Source organism: Rutidosis leptorrhynchoides, chromosome 1 (assembly GCF_046630445.1).
Source record: "Rutidosis leptorrhynchoides isolate AG116_Rl617_1_P2 chromosome 1, CSIRO_AGI_Rlap_v1, whole genome shotgun sequence".
In the NCBI taxonomy this organism is placed as follows: domain Eukaryota; kingdom Viridiplantae; phylum Streptophyta; class Magnoliopsida; order Asterales; family Asteraceae; genus Rutidosis; species Rutidosis leptorrhynchoides.
In genome coordinates, this window is record NC_092333.1 from 115069540 (window position 1) to 115079509 (window position 9970).

Consider the following 9970-nt stretch of genomic DNA (forward strand, 5'->3'; position numbering starts at 1 on the left):
CCCCACAATTAGTATATATAGATAATAGGTAATTACTATTAAAATCAATAAATAAACTGCTATTTAGACTCAATAAGCTAAGAAAAGATATGTATTGTGCATGCAACGTGAAAATATACATACTCAGTTTACTGAGATTTATCATGTACTCCGTAATTGATCATGCTTGTTTTCGACTTAATGACAAAGTACTAAATGATTTTATTCAGAAAGTCATTTTGAATTGTTTGTTTTTTTGTTATTCATACAATCATACTATCAACACATAAAAAAGACGGTATTTTATTACATATGACTAGCTTAGTCAGGTCATACATCATATACCGACGTCTCTATTCGCGACTTAATAACTAAAGAAAAAAAAAACAGGGCCTAAGTTATGTATTTACTTAATGAAAGACCGGAGATTAAATTGACATACTTGTCGCAATCGGTGGTAGGGTTGGTGTAAGTAATATTAACGCCACATTTTCCAGCAAGCCCCGCGGCGTTATCTTTATTGATATTGGGGCTAGATTTATAGGAGTTAAGTATACAACCACATGCTACCTGTCGATTTAAGGTTGTTTTTGCTTCGTTGTTCAATTCCTTAAGTCCTATACAACAAGATGGTGGGACCGGACCACCAGTAGTGATCAAGTACTTAGTACACGGATCAAAGAAGCTTGCAACTTCTGGGCATGATAAAGCTGATGGCGCCTCTATATACGACATTGACAGAAACATGCATGCCATCATAACACACAAAATCTTCATCGTCATCCCTACCATTTTGGAGCAACTTAAATTACATGTGTATTTTTCCGTACAAATATGTATATATCTAGTTTTTGTGCAAGACAATGTATATAATTGGTCATATACTTATTAGGGAATCAATAATTTGTGTCCCAAGGGAAGATGTTTATGCATGTGCAATTGTGTAATCCTATTATAACAACTTCTGATACCAAAATTTCTAACTAATGACAATATAATGACGTTACTTAATTTATCTAACGTTATACACTTCAATTCTCTAAGAATTGTATCCTAAACAGAAAATATGGATAAGTAGGCAGCTCAAAATTACATAAGATGGTTGGAAAATTTGATTTTTAGATACTAAAGTAGAAAGTATTGCCTTATTAAGGAAAATAATTGTTGCATATTCAATAAAACGGAGAAATATATTGTATAAAGATCCTTATTAATTTGTACACGACTTAGCATCCGTTATTATAAACACACAAATAACTTTCATTTTAAGCGTTATTTTTTAAAATATGACTCATCATTAGTTTATATTCGGGTTTTTCTATGGGCACATGTTGAATTTCATTAAATTCGTTAAAACCTTCCAATTAAGTAATACTCGTACCATATAAACTATAGAAAGAAATACAAATACGGATAGAAAAGATTATCAGAACTTTCTTTTAAAAGGAGGAGATTATGATAGCTAACATAGATGATGTAAACTTAATTCAATAAGCAACACAAGGCAGCCTCGTGATTGAGGCCCTAACGTTTGCAAGAGATCTCACGTACGAATCTTGTGTTGCTTAGGGAAGGGTTGAAAATGTTAGAATATAGAAACTAAAGACAAAGATATATTACCTTGAAAAGGGAATTTTGGCTTTGGATCAGAAGAAAAGAAAGTAATCTTCATCAATGAAAGATTACAAGTCAACTTAGAAGAACACAAGGTAATGGATATAAACATATCCACCACCTTTCAAAAGTAACATAGAATACTCAAAATAGGGAGATTTTCTTTTGTATACAATTTGAAAAAGGCTTCATGGCATATTTAGAATTTGCTTTTAAGCATTTGGTTGTATAAATAAGTCATCTCAATATATTGAGTACAAAATCAATACTAAATGATTGTAATCATTCAGCTTATATTTTTCTTTGCTATTATGATATCAGAGCTTAGTGCAGATCCTACACTTAATTTATATCTCAATCATCTACTACCGATTGGCTGGCATGTCTTCCAACAACAGCCAAACTCAAACAAACTCTTCAGGTAACCAAAGCAATCAAACCAATAGATTTATCAAACCAACTAGCCGTTTGTTATTTTTGAAATAGTCTTCAAACACAACCTAAATTATCTGATAGTTTAAAATCAACATAAGTCTAGAGATATGCACTTTGAACTATAATGATTATGGTGGCTATTGGAGAGAGTAAAAAACTTCCCAAACCATCTTGTATCAAAGGGATGACCCAAAAATCGAACAGTGGGAACAAGAAGATCTCGTTGTTTTTCATGGTTAATCAAAAACATAAAGCCTAATCAATCTGGCTGAGTTTCTTACGACCAAGTCACCGTGGGATGCTCTAGTGACCACATATAGTAGTGGTATGGATAAACTTCAAAATTTCGATTTAAAAGTTAAAGCTAAGGATATAAAAGAGGTAAACATGTCACTCAAGGATCTATTGATCAAAATGCATGAAATTTGGGGGAAGATTGATAGGCGAGATTCTAATCTCATGAAATGTTCCACTAACATTGTGACCTACAATAGAGTCCGAGCTGAGCAGAAACTCTGTTCCAGTTCTTAAATAGTTAAATGTTTGTGATCTAAGCATGATACAATAAAGAGAGAGCTCTTATGATTGGAACTGTTACTACGGCGGAAGAACCATATGCAATAATAAGAAAATAGGCCGGCCAACAGCTAATCTTAGGGAAAACCAATAACTCCTGTCAAAATCATGGAATTGAAATCGGAATAGCAGCCACCAACGACATGCTCCTCCACCAAAAGAACTTGATAAATCAAAACTAAATTGCTCACAATGAGGGAAATCCATACATACCAATGATCAATGTTTCGAGATCAATGGTTACTTGGAATGGTCGATTAAAGGTCATATGAGGACTAGAAAGGCATCAGCGGCCGTGAGCGACTCAAAAGTCGGGAGTTTAAGCGGACATGTATGGAGTTTGAGATCTGCAGCGGCGACTGGTGGTGATAATAAAACGGACATGTATGGAGTTTGAGAAATCAAATCCTTTTACAACCCTTTCTTTAAATTGACATAATATAAACGATAAAACCATTCGATCTTTTTCTAGTATTATTATCATCAATGAGACTTGTACCCACCGCTTCTTGGTTGATGGAACTTGACTGTTAAATCCCTTTGGTAACACCATTTGATGAACTAGTTACTTAATCACCAACCGGTTTAAGATTCAAAATTATATGGGCTTTGTGCCACTATAATGGAAACTATTAACATCATTACATCTTACTCGGTACTGTTAAAATGCAATGCAAATTTGATATTATAAAATAATATGAAATTAGTAGATGTATATATGTAAAATATCTAGATATTAATATGTATAAGAAAATATCTAGATATTAGAATATAAAAGAAAATTCTAGATAATTTAGATATTTATAAGTGAAGAAATATCTAGATATTTATCCATGGAAATATCTAGTGTGTAGAAGTTTCCATGGAGTAGTATAAATAGGGGTGAGGAGTTCATTTGTAAGTTGTGAGAGTGAAATAAGAAGTGAGTTGTGAAGAAGAGAAGAAGAGTGTGAGTTAGCGAAAGTAGAGAAGAGAGTAATATTGTAATTGTAATTTAATATAAGTGTTTTTATTAAGTTTCCCGATCAAGCCTTAGTTTGTGTTTAAGTTCTTAGTGCACTTTTGTTGTTCTTATTATATGGTCGGCTCTACCGCCTAAGTAATACATGGTCGGTTATACCGCCTAAAGATATATGGTCGACACTGTCGTCTAAGTACATTGTGCACTAAGGATTTATAAAATTAAAGGCTAACCAACGTCAAAGTGTTGGTCTAGTGAGTGAGTATAACCTAGGTCCTCTATAGTGGGTGTGTTGGGCTCGTCGAAGCTTCCAACAATTGGTATCAGAGCGGGTCGTTCGGGACCATTTCTAGTGGAGGAAATCGGTAAACATTGTAAGTTTACATCGGCTTGTTTTCACCAAGGCTCTAAGGGAGATTCTGTCGGAGCACAGTTAGGAACTGTGAAAGCTCATCGGTCAGGGACCAAGCTTATTGGACGTTGGACGTCATGATGGCAGATCTTGCAAGTACGAGCAGTGGAATCAAGAGTCTCAATAACCACAACTATGGTTATTGGCGGACTTGTATAGAATCCTACTTACAAGGACAGGATTTATGGGAAATAGTTGCTGGCAGTGACACAACGCCTCCACCGAAAGAAAATGCTGAAGCCTTAAGAAAATGGAACATCAAGGCCGGGAAGGCTTTATTTATATTGAAGACTACAATCGAGGAGGATCTATTGGAGCACATCCGTGACGAGAAAACACCAAAGGCAGCTTGGGAAACTTTTGAAAAATTATTTTCAAAGAAGAATGAAGCACGCCTCCAGCTCTTGGAAAATGAGCTCGCATGTATCTCACAAGGAAGTCTATCTATTTCTCAGTATTTCACCAAGGTGAAATCTATTTGTCGTGAGATATCTCAACTTGCTCCTGAAGAGAAAGTGAGTGATGCAAGGATGAAGAGAATTATCATCCATGGCTTAAGATCCGAGTATAATGGATTTATAGCCGCTGTGAGAGGATGGCCTACTCAACCATCATTAATAGAGCTGGAGAATTTATTGGCTAATCAAGAGGCATTAGCCAAGTAGATGAATGAAGTAACCATAAAAGACGGAGAAGATGCACTCTTCACAAATAAGAAGAAAGCAACATCTCGAAAACAAGAGGCGATGAAAGAAAGTAAGACATATGGGTGGAAGGGTCACCCAAAATCAAAAGGCAACGCTTCAGGGGGAGCTCAACAAGGAAGAAGAGATCATCGCCAACAATACGGGGAAAATGATAAGAGAAAGAATGGTGAATGCTTCAATTGTGGCAAGAAGGGTCATTTTGCTCGAGATTGTAGATTCCCCAGAAGGCGAACTTTTGAAGGAAATGTGGTCGCCGCAAGAGATGAGAAGAAAGAGGTCACATTCGAAGCAACCATTAATGAGGAAACATGGGATGCAGAAGCAGGACTCTCCGTTGAAGCTGACATGGATGATCAAGCTCTTGCAGCAACCTTAAAGTCAAAAATAAACTACAAAGATGATTGGATCATCGATTCTGGGTGCTCAAATCATATGACCAACGATGGGACGAAGCTACAAGAAATGGAGGATCTACATCAATCAGCAGATTATCAAGTAAAGCTTTTCTGCGATAACCTATCAGCTATACGTCTAGCAGAAAATCCAATCTTTCATGCGAGAACAAAACATATAGAAGTGCACTAACACTATGTTCGCGAAAAGGTTCTTGAAGGGGAGATCAAGATGGTGCCAACAAAGACAGATGAACAGGTTGCAGATATATTCACCAAGAGCCTAAGTAAATCGAAGTTTATAAAATTCAGAGAAGCACTTGGAATGGTCTGCAAGACATCGTTGGAAGAAAATTTGCATTGAGGGGGAGTGTTAAAATGCAATGCAAATTTGATATTATAAAATAATATGGAATTAGTAGATGTATATATGTAAAATATCTAGATATTAATATGTATAAGAAAATATCTAGATATTAGAATATAAAAGAAAATTCTAGATAATTTAGATATTTATAAGTGAAGAAATATCTAGATATTTATCCTTGGAAATATCTAGTGTGTAGAAGTTTCCATGGAGTAGTATAAATAGGGGTGAGGAGTTCATTTGTAAGTTGTGAGAGTGAAATAAGAAGTGAGTTGTGAAGAAGAGAAGAAGAGTGTGAGTTAGCGAAAGTAGAGAAGAGAGTAATATTGTAATTGTAATTTAATATAAGTGTTTTTATTAAGTTTCCCGATCAAGCCTTAGTTTGTGTTTAAGTTCTTAGTGCACTTTTGTTGTTCTTATTATATGGTCGGCTCTGCCGCCTAAGTAATACATGGTCGGTTATACCGCCTAAAGATATATGGTCGACACTGTCGCCTAAGTACATTGTGCACTAAGGATTTATAAAATTAAAGGCTAACCAACGTCAAAGTGTTGGTCTAGTGAGTGAGTATAACCTAGGTCCTCTATAGTGGGTGTGTTGGGCTCGTCGAAGCTTCCAACAGTTACATTGTAACTTTGTAAGTTGTTATTACCCAATATAACTTGTTTAAGAAGAAGTGTTTAAGGAGATTGTATACGAGAGCTCGTACTCCGTATAAGAATATGCATACACACAAATCAAGGGGACACCATCTGTAGGTTAGTACTACAATCAAATGAAATTGAAATTGACATGCTATATATGTTCCTTTGCAACATAAAACAAGGTATTAAGTTAAGTATACAATAGATATTAATATAAATATAAATATTAAAATAAATATTAATATAATTGTGTGTTAAGTGTCTCATCCCATATACATTCAACGTAAGCCTCACTTCAACCTGCAAAACACAACCACACCAAAAATCACAACCAATTAGTTTTTTATTTAAATTTAATTTAATTACAAACTCTATTTGAACCTCTAACATACAGTAAAGTTAACAAAACATGTTAATCATAATTAATACAGTAGAAATCCTTATTAATATCTTGTGGTGATTGTTAATCACAAATATGAAACTACTATTTAGAATCAGGTAACTAATTAAGAAAAAGACATGTATTTGTTAAAATACAATGCAAATTTAGAATAATATGGAATTAGTAAATGTATATGGGTAAAATATCTAGATATTAATATGTATAAGAAAATATCTAGATATTAGAATATGAGAGAAAAATCTAGAAATTGAAATGTAAAAAAAAATCTAGATATTTGTAGGTTGTAGAAATATCTAGATATTTATATATCCATGGAAATATCTAGGTTCTAGAATATTCCATGGAGTAGTATAAATATGGGAGGAGATTTCATTTGTGTTGTGTGAAGTTGTGAGAGTGAAATAAGAAGTGAGTTGTGAAGAAGAGAAGAAGAGTGTGAGTTAGCGAAAGTAGAGAAGATAAAGCTTGTAAGTAATATTGTAATTGTAATTTAATATAAGTGTTTTTGTTAAGTTTCTCGATCAAGCCTTAGTTTGTGTTTAAGTTCTTAGTGCACTTTTGTTGTTCTTATTATATGGTCGACTCTGCCGCCTAAGTAATACATGGTCGGTTATACCGCCTAAAGATATATGGTCGACACTGTCGCCTAAGTACATTGTGCACTAAGGATTTATAAAATTAAAGGCTAACCAACGTCAAAGTGTTGGTGTAGTGAGTCTAGTATAGTCTAGATCCTCTATAGTGGTGTGTTGGGCTCGTCGAAGCTTCCAACAATTGGTATCAGAGCGGGTCGTTCGGGACCATTTCTAGTGGAGGAAATCGGTAAACGTTGGACGTTTACATCGGCTTGTTTTCACCAAGGCTCTAAGGAAGATTCCGTCGGAGCACAGTTAGGAACTGTGAAAGCTCATCGGTCAGGGACCAAGCTTATTGGACATTGGACGTCATGATGGCAGATCTTGCAAGTACGAGCAGTGGAATCAAGAGTCTCAATAATCACAACTATGGTTATTGGCGGACTTGCATAGAATCCTACCTACAAGGACAGGATTTATGGGAAATAGTTGCTGGCAGTGACACAACGCCTCTACCGAAAGAAAATGCTGAAGCCTTGAGAAAATGGAACATCAAGGCCGGGAAGGCTTTATTTATATTGAAGACTACAATCGAGGAGGATCTATTGGAGCACATCCGTGACGAGAAAACACCAAAGGCAGCTTGGGAAACTTTTGAAAAATTATTTTCAAAGAAGAATGAAGCACGCCTCCAGCTCTTGAAAAATGAGCTCGCGGGTATCTCACAAGGAAGTCTGTCTATTTCTCAGTATTTCACCAAGGTGAAATCAATTTGCCGTGAGATATCTCAACTTGCTCCTGAAGAGAAAGTGAGTGATGCAAGGATGAAGAGAATTATCATCCACGGCTTAAGATCCGAGTATAATGGATTTATAGCCGCTGTGAGAGGATGGCCTACTTAACCATCATTAATAGAGCTGGAGAATCTATTGGCAAATCAAGAGGCATTAGCCAAGCAGATGAATGAAGTAACCGTAAAAGACGGAGAAGATGCACTCTTCACCAATAAAAAGAAAGCAACATCTCGAAGACAAGAGGCGATGAAAGAAAGTAAGACATATGGGTGGAAGGGTCACCCAAAATCAAAAGGCAACGCTTCAGGGGAAGCTCAACAAGGAAGAAGAGATCATCGCCAACAATACGGGGAAAATGATAAGAGAAAGAATGGTGAATGCTTCAATTGTGGCAAGAAGGGTCATTTTGCTCGAGAATGTAGATTCCCCAGAAGGCGAACTTTCGAAGGAAATGTGGCCGCCGCAAGAGATGAGAAGAAAGAGGTCACATTCGAAGCAACCATTAATGAGGAAACATGGGATGCAGAAGCAGGACTCTCCGTTGAAGCTGACATGGATGATCAAGCTCTTGCAGCAACCTTAAAGTCAAAAATAAACTACAAAGATGATTGGATCATTGATTCTGGGTGCTCAAATCATATGACCAATGATGAGACGAAGCTGCAAGAAATGGAGGATTACAAAGGAAAGAGAGTCGTGTTGACAGCCGACAATTCAAGGTTGTCTATTTCTCACATTGGAAAGACAATAATTCCAAATGAAGGCGACTCTCATAAGCTCCAACTCGAGAAGGTGTATCTTGTCCCTGGCCTAAAGAAGAATTTACTGTCAGTACCACAATTGACAGCAGAAGGGAACTATGTGCTCTTTGGACCAGAAGATGTGTCCGTATTCAAGAGAGTAAAGGTGGTTGGCAATCCAGTTATGCATGGAAGAAGAATAGAATCAGTCTATGTATTATCTGCTGAAACAGCTTATGTGGATAAGACTCGAAAAAATGAGACGGCTGATCTTTGGCATGAACGTCTTGGGCATGTGGGCTACAACAAGTTAAAGGAGATGATGGTAAAACGCATAGTAAATGGGCTTTCTCAAATTGATATCCGAACAGATACAATATGTGCTGGATGTCAATTTGGCAAAGCTCACCAATTGCCATTCAAGGAGTCAGCGCATCAGTCCAAGACACCACTAGAGCTCATACACTCAGATGTTTTCGGCCCAGTGAAACAAACATCACTTGGAGGTATGAAATATATGGTGACATTCATTGATGACTTCTCAAGATATGTGTGGGTTTACTTCATGAAGGAGAAGTCGGAGACTTTTCTGAAGTTTAAAGAGTTCAAGAACAAGGTAGAAAGTGAGCTCAATACTAAGATTCGATGCTTACGCACAGATAATGGAGGAGAATATTTATCAACCGAGTTCAATATCTATCTTAAGAAGCACAAGATCAGAAGGCAATTAACTTGCCCTAATACTCCACAACAGAATGGAGTGGCAGAACGTAAGAATCGTCATCTTGCTGAAACCTGTCGAAGTATGCTTCATGGTAAGAATGTTCCAGGAAAATTTTGGGCCGAATGTATGAGGACGGCTTCATACGTGATTAACAGACTCCCACAAACAAAGTTGGGATATATTTCACCATATGAAAGATTATGGAAGATCAAGCCAACCGTCAACCATCTCAAGGTTTTTGGATGTGTATGCTACGTCTTCGTACCAGATCATCTACGAAGCAAATTTGATAAGAAGGCAATTCGGTGCATTTTTGTCGGTTATGATGAATCAAGAAAAGGATGGAGATGTTGTGATCCAAATACTGGGAAGTGTCATACTTCAAGAAATGTGGTATTTGATGAAGCTTCTTCATGGTGGTCACCTCAAAAGATAGAGCTTCCAGAATCTCATGGATTAGAAGAAGTTCCAGAAGAGAAAGAAGAACATAAAGAGCACATATCGGATCCAATTAAAGAAGGAGATGGATCGTACTCTAAGGAAACGAGTCCATGGAAAATTGGGGTACATCAATCTACATTCGAAGAGGTTCGTCCAAGCCAAATGGATGCCGAGGAGCATGTGCAAGAATTACGAAGATCAACAA